The 13,076-nt window shown below is 46.0% G+C and overlaps 1 pseudogene; it reads right to left on the bottom strand.

Annotated features, from left to right (window-relative positions):
- Window positions 1-2,507: 2,507 nt before the first annotated feature.
- Window positions 2,508-3,876, bottom strand: LOC127348465 (uncharacterized; annotated as a pseudogene).
- Between the last annotated feature and the right edge of the window lie 9,200 nt (window positions 3,877-13,076).

Here is a 13,076-nt window from a genome sequence, read left to right as displayed (position 1 = left end):
AGAAGATCTCTCCATAATGACTTATAGCAGCAGGCAGAAATAAAATCAGCACAAACGATAAGGTTTTCCTTACCAATTCCACTTACCAATAGCGCTTCACTCCCCGGCAACGGCGCCAGAAAATAGTCTTGATGACCCACAAGTATAGGGGGTGTATCGTAGTATCTTCGATAAGTAAGAATGTCGATCCCAACGAGGAGCAGAAGGTGTTGACAAGCAGTTTCGATGAAGGATTCACTGTAAATGCTCACAGACAAGTATTCAGGGGGTTTTGATGTAACAGCTGAATAAAGTACGAGTAAGTAAAGTGCGAGAGTAACAATTGCAGCGAGTGGCCCAATCCTTTTTAGCACAAAGGACAAGCCGGGTTGTTTACTTATAATGACCAAACGTTCTCGAGGACACACGGGATTTTAGTCTAGTGCTTTCGCTACATACGGCTAAATAATCTTCATTGTTATGATAAGTGTTGTGTGGGTGAACCTATGCTAATGTACCGCCCTTCCTAGGACTAATACATACTTGTGATTATACCCCTTGCAAGCATCCGCAACTACAAGAAAGTAATTAAGAATAAATCTAACCACAGCCTTAAACTCTGAGATCCTGCGATCCCTCCTGCATCGATATACCAACGGGGGTTTAGGTTTCTGTCACTCCGGCAACCCCGCAATTGGCAAACGAGTACAAGATGCATTCTCCTAGGCCCATAAATGGTGAAGTGTCATGTAGTCGACGTTCACATGACACCACTAGAAGAATAACACCACAACTTAAATATCATACCATTGAATATTACTCAACCATAGTTCACTACTAACATTTAGACTTCACCCATGTCCTCAAGAACTAAACGAACTACTCACAAGACATCATATGGAACATGATCAGAGGTGATATGATAATGAATAACAATCTGAATATAAACCTTGGTTCAATGGTTTCACTCAATAGCATCAACAACAAGTAGAAATAGATACCGGGAGAGTTTCCCCTATCAAACAATCAAGATCAAACCCAAATTGCTACGGCGGTGACGAGGTGCTGCGGTGGAGACGGCGGTGATGATGGTGGAGATGATGATGATGGTGATGGAGATGATGTCTAGCTCGATGACGGTGACGATGGCGTCGATTTCCCCCTCCGGGAGGGAATTTCCCCGGCGGATTCCTGCCCGCCGGAGAGCTCTTTTCTCTCTGGTGTTCTCCGCCCCGCAGAGGCGGCTGTAACCCTTCGTGAGGTACCCTCTGTGGCTTCGGTCTTCGGGACGAAGGGTTTCGCGAAGAAAAGGAGGCGAAAGGGGCTGTGGGGCCCCCACACCACATGGTGGCGCGGCCAGGCCATGGGCCGCGCCGCCCTATGGTCTGGGCCCACCTTGGGTCCAGCTGGCTCCTCCTTCTGGCTTCCTTCGTCATCTTGAAAAATAGGATTTTTGGTATAATTTCCTTCCACAGTTGATCTTCCGAAATATTGCGTTCTGACGGTGCTTTTTCCAGCAGAATCCTGGCTCCGGTGCTTGATCCTCCAATAATGATGAAACATGCAAAATAGATGAAATAACATAAGTATTGTATCCTAATATGAAATATATCAATGAATAACAGCAAATTATGATATAAAATAGTGATGCAAATTGGACGTATCAGCAAGTAGTAGCACTACCTCACAGTCTCGATTGACATGAAAAGAGGGCTTGAAAATTCATATTAATAATTATGCTCTGGGGTACAATAGAAAATATTATGTAGAGTTATGAATTTACCAATTTCAAAATATTTATCCTTAGTACTACTGGAAAATCTCTGCTTTAAGTGGCCCACACAACAGCAGCTAGGGCTTGGTAACAAATAAGTTTTTACAGCGCTATTTGTTTTGAAATGTGAGGCATAGTTTGATTGTAATATTTGACTTTTAATGTGAGGCATTTATAGTTGTGTTTTTTTTTGGCACGCAAGTCTCTTTGTTGTTTATATGTTACTCGAGATACCAGTTATCTAGATTGGGAGCTTGCAAAGCCTTTGGGTGCAATTGTGAGTACTCTTGCATCTTGTATTTCGATGTTTGGGTTTGGTTGTTCATCTGGCTATAAGATTTGGGTCTGGTTCTTCATCTGGTTATAAGATGGGTGTCCTTTCTCGGTACTGATGTAAAGCTATCATACTACAAATTTTTCTTGTTTTGTTTTTCCAATTATGATACGAAGCTATCATACTACATATTTCATCTTATTTCCTTTTTTCAATTCATGTTGCTCTTTGAACTCCAGGTAGTGAGTCTTAGAAGTATTTTTTTTAGTCCTTCGACCTATCTCTGATTGCAGGAGAGCTGGTGAAGTTTGCAAGCTGTCACCATTGCCTTGAAAAGGAAATGAACCGCTAGAGCAGATTAAAAAAAACTTTGTTACAAATATTTAATAGTACAGCAATTATACAACAATGGAGAACTACAAGTCTTTAAGCTCTAGCGGTGAAACAACAGACGTGGTACCCAACACCACGATCCAGTGAACTAAAATGAGCTAACCTGCATATGACAGACCTCAGGGGATAAACCACATCGGGGTCGAGTAGTCAGAATGTTTCTTGCTCGTGAACCAGCGTCGGAACACTTGGAGACGCGGCTCCCCTTCCACCCACCGACACATCCCGTTATCACTGCAGGCGTAGCGCCGCCGGGGTGCCCCATACGCAGACAGGCACACCATGTCTATGTCGTTGGAGTTCCTGTCATCCATGAAGTAGATGCCCTCTCCAAAGCCAAAGCCGGGGAAATCAGCCACCTCGTAGGACCTGGAGCATCCCCGCCCGACGAACAACATCCTTCCATCCAGCGAAGGCATCTCGGTCCAGGCGTGCTGAACCAGGCCAGCGCCGGTGAGGCGTTGCGTCGCCTGGTACACATGGAATCCCCCTGTGTGTGGGGACCATCTAGGAGAATCTCCGGCGAATCTCATGACCATCAGCAGCTCCCCACGGGACTCCACGAGGTAGCGAGCCCTGACAGATCCGGAGCTGCGAGGTCCCCCCTGCATCAAGTAGTCGTAGTGGCGCGCATCTATCTTCAAACATATAGCAAAACCTTCTTCAATTTCTTGCAGCTTGGATATGTCATACACGACGACATGCTCCAAGTTGGTGAGGAAATGGAAAGCTCCTTTATGATGTATGACATCCTCGAGACCACGGTTCACATAATTTCTCCATGAAGCCCATGGCCGCCGGAGGACGATCACGGGCCACCTCCATGCTCCAGAAGGCAAGTTGCGGGCAACGGATCAAATGCGGTGAGTCGATGATGGCAGCGCCAAAGCACTGCGTGTTCCGCCCTGGCAGGGAAGAGAAAGTGGCGGCCAGGATGGATATGGACATAGGAGTCAGTTTACCTCGTCCCACGGGGTCCACACAATAGACGTGGTCGGGGAGGAATAAGCGTCGGTCAGTATGGAGGTTTAGGAGCATGTGGCGGTTGGTCTGACCACAGGCGAGCATGAGCCAACCACCATCATATGTGCCGAAGAAGCGCGCATTGCAAGTGTCTTCCCCGATGCGGAGGTTGTGGGTGTCTCCGTTTCCGAGGATGCAATAAAAGGATACCCTCCGTGTTCTGCCTGACCATCGTAGAGGAGAAGTGGTGGTGTCCGGGAGGAGGAGCCACGGTAGTTGACGAGGGGGCGGGGTCCGTTGGACGGCGAACCACCAATCGTGACATGTCCTCGACATGTCGAGGCGGTCGACAGGACATGGTAAGTGGCGGGCGATCTCAGTGAGGACGTCGGCAGGGAGGTCCTTCCACGACCTAAGTGCGATCTCGGCCATGGGAGCAGAAAGAGAGCGGAGGGCTAGATGCAGAGACTTGGTGGCTACTAAGATGGGAGAAGTAACAAGGAGGGATGGAGAGGAAGATGTGTGTTCTTATGTGAGCTTTTGTTCTCTTTGATAGCTCTCAATTTCTCTTCTAGAAGGAAGCAAAAGATGGTACACTTGTCATGATAGATAGATGTTTTTATACAATTAAAAATTTGGATACTCACTTATTAAGCACTTCCTAGTGGGTGCCACTAGCACAGTTTCCAATTATGTCATATATACATAATCATTTTTGGAGTAACTGTTGCTAACTTTACGACGTGTATACGGCCGCCTAGCATGACACGTTTCTCCAGGCTAGCACTACCTTTCCGCTTCTCCTCTTGTTGTGTTCCCATTCTATATTAAATGTCGAGGATTCTTATCTGTATCCGTCTCCTCCATTTTATATTCTTGTTCACGCAACCCCATCTTTATCTTCATGTATTACATGTAGAGGCACTGATGAACACTGAGTTAGACGGCAATTAATAACATTATTATAGGGACGGCCCTGCACCTAAGCACGACTGGACCACCACATGGGAAACTCATGCCTCCTCGAAGACAACCCAGCAAGGGTTATTGCGTGGCTCCTGTAAGGAACACTTGGCACCACCATGGAAACCTTGTGAAATGCTTCCCACCTACTTGTGAAGTCATCACGAGCGGTGGAGCCTCCAATGATGCCATAGTAATCACTTCCTAGTGGGTTCCACTCACGGACTGTCCATGTAATGATTTTTCTAGTAGCCGTTGCCATACTTACAACATGTGGGGTCCAACATGTGATACTTTTTTCTCTTCTCATCTTGTTGTGTTCCCATTCTATATAAATATCGAGGGTGCTTATCTGCATCCATCTCATTCCGCTTTCTATTAGTGTCCACGCAGCCCCATCTTTATCTTCATGTAATACATGTGGAGGCACCGATGACTACTAAGGTGGACTACAATGAATATTATTGTCTAAGGATAACCTCACACCTAAGCCCAGTGGACCACCACATGGGAAACCCATGCCTCCTTGAAGACAACCCACGAGGGGTTATTTGTGTGGCTCCCGTTCGCAACACTTGTCACCACCATGAAAACCCTTGTGTAGTGCTTATCACCTACTAGTGAAGTCGTCATAGGCTGTGAGCGGTGGCGCCTCCCATGACGCCATAGTAATCACTTTCCGGTGGGTCCACTCATACATAATGATGTTATGTTACCATACTTATGGAGTGTATATGCTTGCCTGTTTTACATGACACGTTGATACATACATTTAGGATCACCATTTATATGTCATATAATTTGATTCCTCCGCTCCTTTGAACAAGGCGTAAATCTCTTTTCCATGGAAACAGAGGGAGTATGTTTTACCATAATATAATTAAGCATGATTGAAGTTATTTATCAAGTTTTAGATGATTTATGAGACATTCGTCCAAATTCTCAATGTTTTGGTATTTAATTCTGGAAGATTTCTTATTTTTCTATTTCAGCGACCTTAAGCAGCTCAATTAATTTATATAAAATTACAACAAATGTTATCATTAGAACCAACACTTGGAGCACTTGAGGGACAAGAAGAGAGCCACGAGGGCCAAAGTGGGCCCCATGATGCGGCCCACTTTCCTGGATGCGCAATGGAGGCCCATTTTCCCCTTGAGCACCTAATCAACCTCCCATTTTTACCTAGTGCTCCGTCTCACAAAAAAAGTTACGTTGTAAGTTTGAGGGTTTTTTCAGAGGCAGAAGCGAAAGTCATCTTCTTCCTCGGGAGAGGATAAATTCTGCTACTCAGTGGCTGCCGCCGAGGGGGCATTGAAGCTATCATCATCACCAACTCCTCTTTGGCGTGGGGTGAGTCTTTCCATCAACATCTCCATCATCTCCATCAATAGCACTATAACCACCTCCGAAATATTTTAGCACTAAAATTTATCTTTTTGCAGGGTACAGAACATGTTGGTTTTTGCTAAAACAACTTTGTAAGCATGTAAACATGTTAAGATATACACGAGAATTTTTTTGTATTTTTTTATTTATTTAGCATAAGTGCCAAAACCTTATTATTTCAAATAATAAATTCGGTAAAAACCACGAGCATCAACCATCAAAACGTTATTATATCGGGTAGTGTTTACAAACGTCCTAGGTTATCTGGTAATTTGATAAGCACTAATTGACCGCTTATAAGAGATATAAATAGGCGGTAATGACGATCCGTATCCTACCTCTATCTTCGCTTTGGCCAAACGCTACCTGGAGATGGGCTCCAATCTTCAGAAGTTAGCCTTTTTATGAATTCAGATCACAATATAATAATAATTATTATGTAATACGTATGCACATGTGCATTAACCATTGTTTCCTACCTCTTGTCAAAAAACTAATCACAGACTAGCCAATTATTTGCTTCTACTTTCTTTGGTGCAAGTATGTACATACCATATATTATTTATCCCAAATTTGGATTAAGAATTCCCTATTGCTTATTTTTCCGTTAAAACAAGTGATGCTCTGTTCAAGTAGTTAGGTTGGTGGTGTACAAGGCCAGTAAACTCTATCCATCTTATAAGAAGCTGTACGGAGAATGTTCTGCTCCGGTGTCAGGATATCCTGATAAACTTACCTCTTCGACTCTGGGTGGGGGGGGGGGGGCACCGGAGCACACGTCGTACGGAGAAACCTTAGAGCATTTCCACCGGCGGCCCCGATAGCATTTCGGGAGCCGATCGAAAATGGACTCGTACCGGCGTGCCCAAAAAACGCCGACGCTTTTTCGAGCCCAATAGAAGCGTCGACAACCCCATGCCGGCCCCCTCACGAAGGGCGCGAATCGGGCGCGCCGCCGGCGCCTCACGGCACGTCATTTTCGCGGGTGGGACCGCCTTGTCAGCGAGAGGACGGGACGGTTCGCGTTGAAGACGACACGGGAAGATTGGTCGTCAGCATTAATGGTCTCCCTCGCGGAAACCGAGGCAGCGACGAGGGCGGCGACTGGCCACGCGGCGTCCACCCGCCTCCCCCACGCGCCTACGCCGCCTCCGTAAATGCGGGTAGTTGGCATCCCTATTAGTGCGTACGCCATCCAACGCCACGGCGCTATCCTCTCATCTCCACCATCGTAGCCGCGCTATCCTCTCTCGTCTGCACCAGCGCCGCCGCACCATCATCTCCTCTCCACCACAAAAATGCTGCGCCAGCTCCGCACGACGTACTCCATGCTTGGCTACAACGGCCGCGCGCCGCCTGCAGCGCCTCAACCACCATCGCAGCCGCAGCCCGACGCCGACTACAGCTCCGACGATGCGGTTGACCCACGGTTCGCGGTGTGGGACGAGGAATTCGTCGCAGACGTAGAAGCTGAGGCGGAGCAGTGGGGCGAGAAGCCACAAGCCCCCGCCGACCCGGAGCATGCGGCGATCCTGGCGTCCTTGAACGCGCATCGCTTCCGGAGGTTGAAGGAGGAGGAGCGGGAGTTCTTCAACGACGAGAAGCTCGAGCACGCCGTCGAGATCTCGCGCCAGCGAGCGGCCACGGAGGAGGCGGAACGCCTCCTCATGGCGGAGGAGCGACAAAAGCTCATCGAGTTGAACGCTCATCGCCACGCCAAGGCGTCCGCCCGCGAGCAAGCGAGGCTCGCCCAGAACGAGGCGTCTCGGTGATGGCTGGCAGCGCTGAGCAGACAGTGCCGCCGGCAAGCTCCTGCGACGCCAGCCACCATGCTCCACCGCCAGATGCGCAAAACAAGGGCGGAGAGGTGGGCACGGACGCAGGCGGCAAAGGGGAAGAACGACGACAAGGCATGCCCGTCGCGCTCCCCAACTGACGGCCAGTAGATTAGGGTTAAGTTTAAATTTTATTTAGGTTTAAATTCGAGTAACTTTTGTATGAATTTCGTATGAATTTCAATTTTTAAATTTCATTCCAAATTTAAAATTTTATTGGGATGTCGTATGGGGACGTCGGTGTGGAAACATCATCCTCAAATAGAGGATGCTCTGCCGGTGTCCCCCATACGGTAGTGCTGGCGCCCTGCCGATGACTATTTGGGGCGTGCGAGTGGAGATGCTCTTAGCTTTGATTCAAGCATCTCCCACCACGCTACCACACGTAACACCATCACTAGCATTAATTTAGAGAAGCATGTCCTCCTCGTATCGATCCCTCGATATATACCAGAAACATCTATATTGTCAATTAATATACACATCCACACTTTAGGGTGTGGTTTTTTTTTAAACACGGACAACGCATGCTGTCAAAAAATCGGTAGAATATGTATAGACAGAACACGTATTGCTAGTCAGTGTATGCCGAGATGAATGTGTGGATCAGATGTAGGATAGAATGTCAACAAATTTTATGGGAATTGTAGGCACTGTGAAAAAAGTCGTTTGTGTGGAAGTGGCCTAATGGAATTCCTTGTCTACATGCATGTTATCGGTTTAGCACCCATTAAGTCGCACACAAATTCCCTGTAGTCTAGGTCTATTTGGAGAACGAAGATCATGGCACTTTAGCAGTCGTTGGGAGGAAGCACCTCCGCCTGGTGATGCGTCTCACCATCGCCTTTCCAACCCTGCCGCTGTTCGCCAGAAATCCGCATCTCTCTTTGCCCTCTGGCGGACAGTGCCGTTCAGTGGGACGGCTTTCTTCTGCTGCTACTTAAGTAACTCTACTGTGAGAGATAGTGCAGAGCGGCCCGACGACTCTGTTCTGGGATGATCACAGAAAAAAGATTAAGGGTACCTGGTCAAACTCTGTTTTGTGGGAAGCCTTTGTTCTGCCACCCGAGTAACTCGACTGTGAGAGATAGTCGTCAAATGCAGAACCGCTCAGCGACTGATCATGGAACGAAGATTAATTTACGGTACCTGTTCCTCCCTTGCTTCTTGACTCATTTCACCTCCCTGCATGCTTCGTTGCTAAGTGTATGTACCATGCCAAGCTCCTCTTAGTGCATCCAGTGCAATTTCGTATGATGACACTCCGAACATACTTCTCTGATAGGGTTCTGTGCAGTAGTATCTTCTATAAAACCATTATTTTGCTTTAATCGAATGTCCGATTATCCTGTGATTATTTTCCGAAAATAAATCATGCATTCATCAAAGTATGTTATTTTTTATTCAAACGCATTCATCAAAGTATGTAAAATTGGCATATTTTCTTATTATCACACTCTGGCTGCTCCTGATCTAGACACCAGAAAAGCCACAGAGTAGTGAGGGAGATTCGTCACATTGTTTGAATTTTCATAAAGCAAGTTTGGCACGCCATTGTTTGAATTTTGTACTAGTATCTTCTATATATAAAGCATTTCTTTCTTTAATTAAATGTCTGGTTATCATGTGAGTTCTTTCCGAAAATAAATCGTGCATCCATCACGTATGTAAACTTAGGAAATTTGTTATTATATCACGAGGAAGTTCTAGCAGATTACTCCAGAGGATCTGGACAATCATAGAAGTTTGATGTTGAGCCTTCTCAACCCTTTCGGGATGGCCTTCCTTTTAGCACCTAGCATGTTATCTCAATCCTTGTGTTAACTAGCTCCTACCATGGTAGTGCGACCCCAACCATCTGTGATCATTTGGCCGCTCAAAAGACTCAAGAATATATCCTTAATCTTCTAATCATCATGAAGTTTCTTTTTCATCCTTTTTTTTATTTGCGAACATGTCTACTGAATCATCAAATTTATAATCTAATTTCTTTGGGAACCAATATTGAACCCGCATTAATTTGCTTTCAAGCTCAACGACATGTGTGTTCCATAATTAGGGAAGCACCACAATAAGGGCGAACAGACGGCCGCCCCGGGGTCTCTCGATGTGAAGAAGGGCACCGACCCTACCTCTCTCTAGTGTTGCTTCACCATGGAAGGCCCATGTGCTCGTTTAATAGAAATTCTACTAGATTCGCTAGATAGTGAACATTTATAATGGTTTTAGGTTGTAATCTAAAACGTGAGCCTTGTGTTACTTAGATTTTCTATAGCTGCAAGTTTTATTAATTCTATTTCTTTAACTTTTTTTTACCGTGCGTGTATATAAACTCCACTTTTGACTCCAATTTGGCAAGAATCTAATTGAACTTTAATGTAGGCTTTCTGTAGCTCGTCCAGTCCGTAAGTCCAGCATTTCTGCTAGGTCGGCATATAGGATGTGGCACTGATTTGTCATCAACAACCTACCTAAGCCCACTAGTCCAGGCTTATTTTTTCTTTCTTCTTCCTCACAGCGTGACGGTTCGACAAATACATAGCTCTGGTTAAGATGCTGCACTCTGGTCGACAGAAATCAGCTCTCGTTAAAAAAATCGTTGAAAACTTTGAGGGCAAAGCTTTCACGCATGAACATGTGGTGATGCAGATTAAGCAAGATGCCATGGAATATAGGGAATTTTTTGATCGGCAGCACAGAAGAAAAGAAGAAAAGTCTCAGAGTTGGAGCCCCCCACCCTTGGACGTCCTTAAGGTGAATGTTGATGGTAGCTTCAACGCGGGAAGCACACATGGTGGCTAGGGCTTTATCGTACGTGATTCAGAGGGCGATGTCTGTTTAGAAGGAGCAGGTAGGTTGGATCACATCCAAGACGCCCTTCATTCGGAGGCAGAAGCATGCATTCAACCCCTGACTATGGCTCAACAATGGGGAATATCGAAGATTGAAGTGGAAACAGATGCCCAAATACTGGTTCAAGCTATTCAGTCTGATGAGTATGATTTAGCACCAAATGGAGTTCTTTTTGGTGAGATAAAGGCTCTATTTTCTTAAATTTTAGTTCGTTTTCTATTTTATATTGCCCGCGGGCGTGTAATAAGGTTGCTGGCGCAACTATGGCACGAAGATGGTCCATGAACCCCAAGCTGTTTGGCTGGGTTGGGTACCTTTTGGTTAATGGAAATCCTATTCCAGCTTAAAAAATTCCCCAGTTCCAAAAAGAAAAATCCCTCAAAAAAGAGATTAAAGGGAGCTACCTAGTCCTTCACAGCATATCCGTATCACCAGTGCGGTCGAGGATTGCTTAAATAGCGCACCGTCCGCTTGTACCACCGCGCCAGGAACACGTAGGATGATGCCATACGCGTGAAACCAGCACTAGGTTCATTCATCTATAGCGCCAGCGTCTGGAAGTGGCCGACGTTGCTGGGAATTTGCGGCCGTGCATGCGCCTGGCGCCCTGGCCTTGTTTCCTAGTCCTTGTTAAAGAACTTAGCACAGACTAACCCATAATTCGTTTCTACGGTGTTCACTGCAAGTAGTATGTACAGAATTATCGGGGACATAAATTAATTTCCCCGAATTTCGATTAAGGAGCCCATGTTGCTTCTTCATCGTTCACGAGCAAGTGCTGCTTTGTTGAAGTTGTTAGCTTGGTTAGTGATGTACAAGGCCACTGAACCATTTGCTAAATATCTACATCCCATCTTATAGGAATCTGTACTTTGAAACGCCTTAGTGATTTGATTCAAACATCACCCACCAAGCTACCACACCTAACACGTACTATCACTAGCATTTGGAGTGGCATGTCCTCGTATGGAACCCTCGATATATACCAGATAGGTCCATATTGCCAATTAGTCACTATATACACATCTATACTCGAGGGAGTGTTTCTTTCTTTCTTTTAACACAGCTGAAGTGTGCTGTTGAAAAATCGGTAGAATCGTATATATTATTAGTCAGTGTATGCCGAGATGAATCTATAGATCAGATGTAGGATAGAGCGTCAACTAATTTTATGGGAATTGTAGGCATTGGAAAAAATCTAGTTGGTATGCAAGTGGCCGAATGGCGTAGCTAGTCTACATGCATGGGATTGGTTAAGTTCTGCACAACGGCGTTGCATGGTAGGCCTATTTGGAGAGCAAAGGTGTTGGCAATTTGGCAGTTGCAATTGTTTGGAGGAAGCACCTCCGCCTGGTGATGCGCCTCACCTTTCCTGCCATTCCAGCTCTGCCGCTCCTTGCCTTCGAGCCGCATCTTACGACTTTGCCCTCCGGTGGCCAGTGACGTCCATAGTAATGAAGGTTCACTTCCAAACGAGGAAGAACCAAAACTGCTCTTCACGGGAGTATAGGGTCTGACTGGAGGAAGGCCAGCACTTTCACTGCCTTCTCGCCCATTGCTTCCACTTCGTTGGACTTGGATTGCGCTTTTTGCCTGCCAGATCCAGCGCTTCCAAGTTCAACTTGGCAACGGTATTCGGCACATAATGGGTTTGACGCTTCTCCGCCTGCAGCTACAGGGACTCACAACGCTTGTCCAGGGCTTTGTTCCAAGATCAATCACGTCCTCATTTGTGACCCTAGCGATCTCATTCTCTGACTTGTAGGCGTCCGTGAGCTTGTGTATGATCCTTACCTACAAAGTTATGAACACTAATCACTGTTCAGTGGTTTTTGCCGAGCAAAGGTTTGTAACAAGCGTCAAGCTTAAAACGAACAGTACAAGTGATCTAAGTTTAATAAGCATGGAGCTCAAAATTTAAACATGCATCTAGGCTTACCATTCTGCAACTTAGAATTGTTAGATCCCTTGGATCGACTAGGCTAGATATCTATGCGGTAGTAACAACTATATAATGAATCTATCTATCACGATCTGTTGAAACTGAGAGAGATGCCAGAGAGATGAGAGAGAAAGGAGTACCTTCACCTTTGCACGAACATCCCGTCGAACCGGCCATGGTGAAAGGCAACGGCGACGGCAGGGAGTGGGCGAGGTGGTGGTGGCGGAGCTTCCCCTCACTGCTGCGAGCCTAGATCGTTAGGGTATGTCAGTGGGGTGTACGGCGCGCGACGAACCTCATGTTGCGTGCCGCCGGCCCCAAACCTCTTTATATAGTGTAGCGTGACAGGGGTCCGCCAACCATAGTGGGTTGGGCGCGCCCGATCAGGGCACAGGTCAAAGGGGCCCGGTGGGCCGTTGGGCCCACACGGGAAAGATATCAACCTAACACGAATAACGTACATAACAAAGCATGATGTTATTATTTCAATTTCACAAAATTAATATTATATGAGAGGTAAACCCTCAAGCTTTCTTCAGCAACCTATCTAATATTGCAAAACAAGATTCTAGCAACTATACTCCAATCAACTAACAATAGCACCCATCTTATAATTGTAAATTTCGCTGCTGAAGGTGATGTTTTGGCATTTTGAAATGCATCTTTGATACATTTTGAAATTTCAAAAAATCCAAACCAAAAATTCCCGTG

This window comes from Lolium perenne, chromosome 4 (assembly GCF_019359855.2).
Source record: "Lolium perenne isolate Kyuss_39 chromosome 4, Kyuss_2.0, whole genome shotgun sequence".
NCBI classification, from domain to species: Eukaryota; Viridiplantae; Streptophyta; class Magnoliopsida; order Poales; family Poaceae; genus Lolium; species Lolium perenne.
This window is presented reverse-complemented; position numbering and strand designations above follow the sequence as displayed.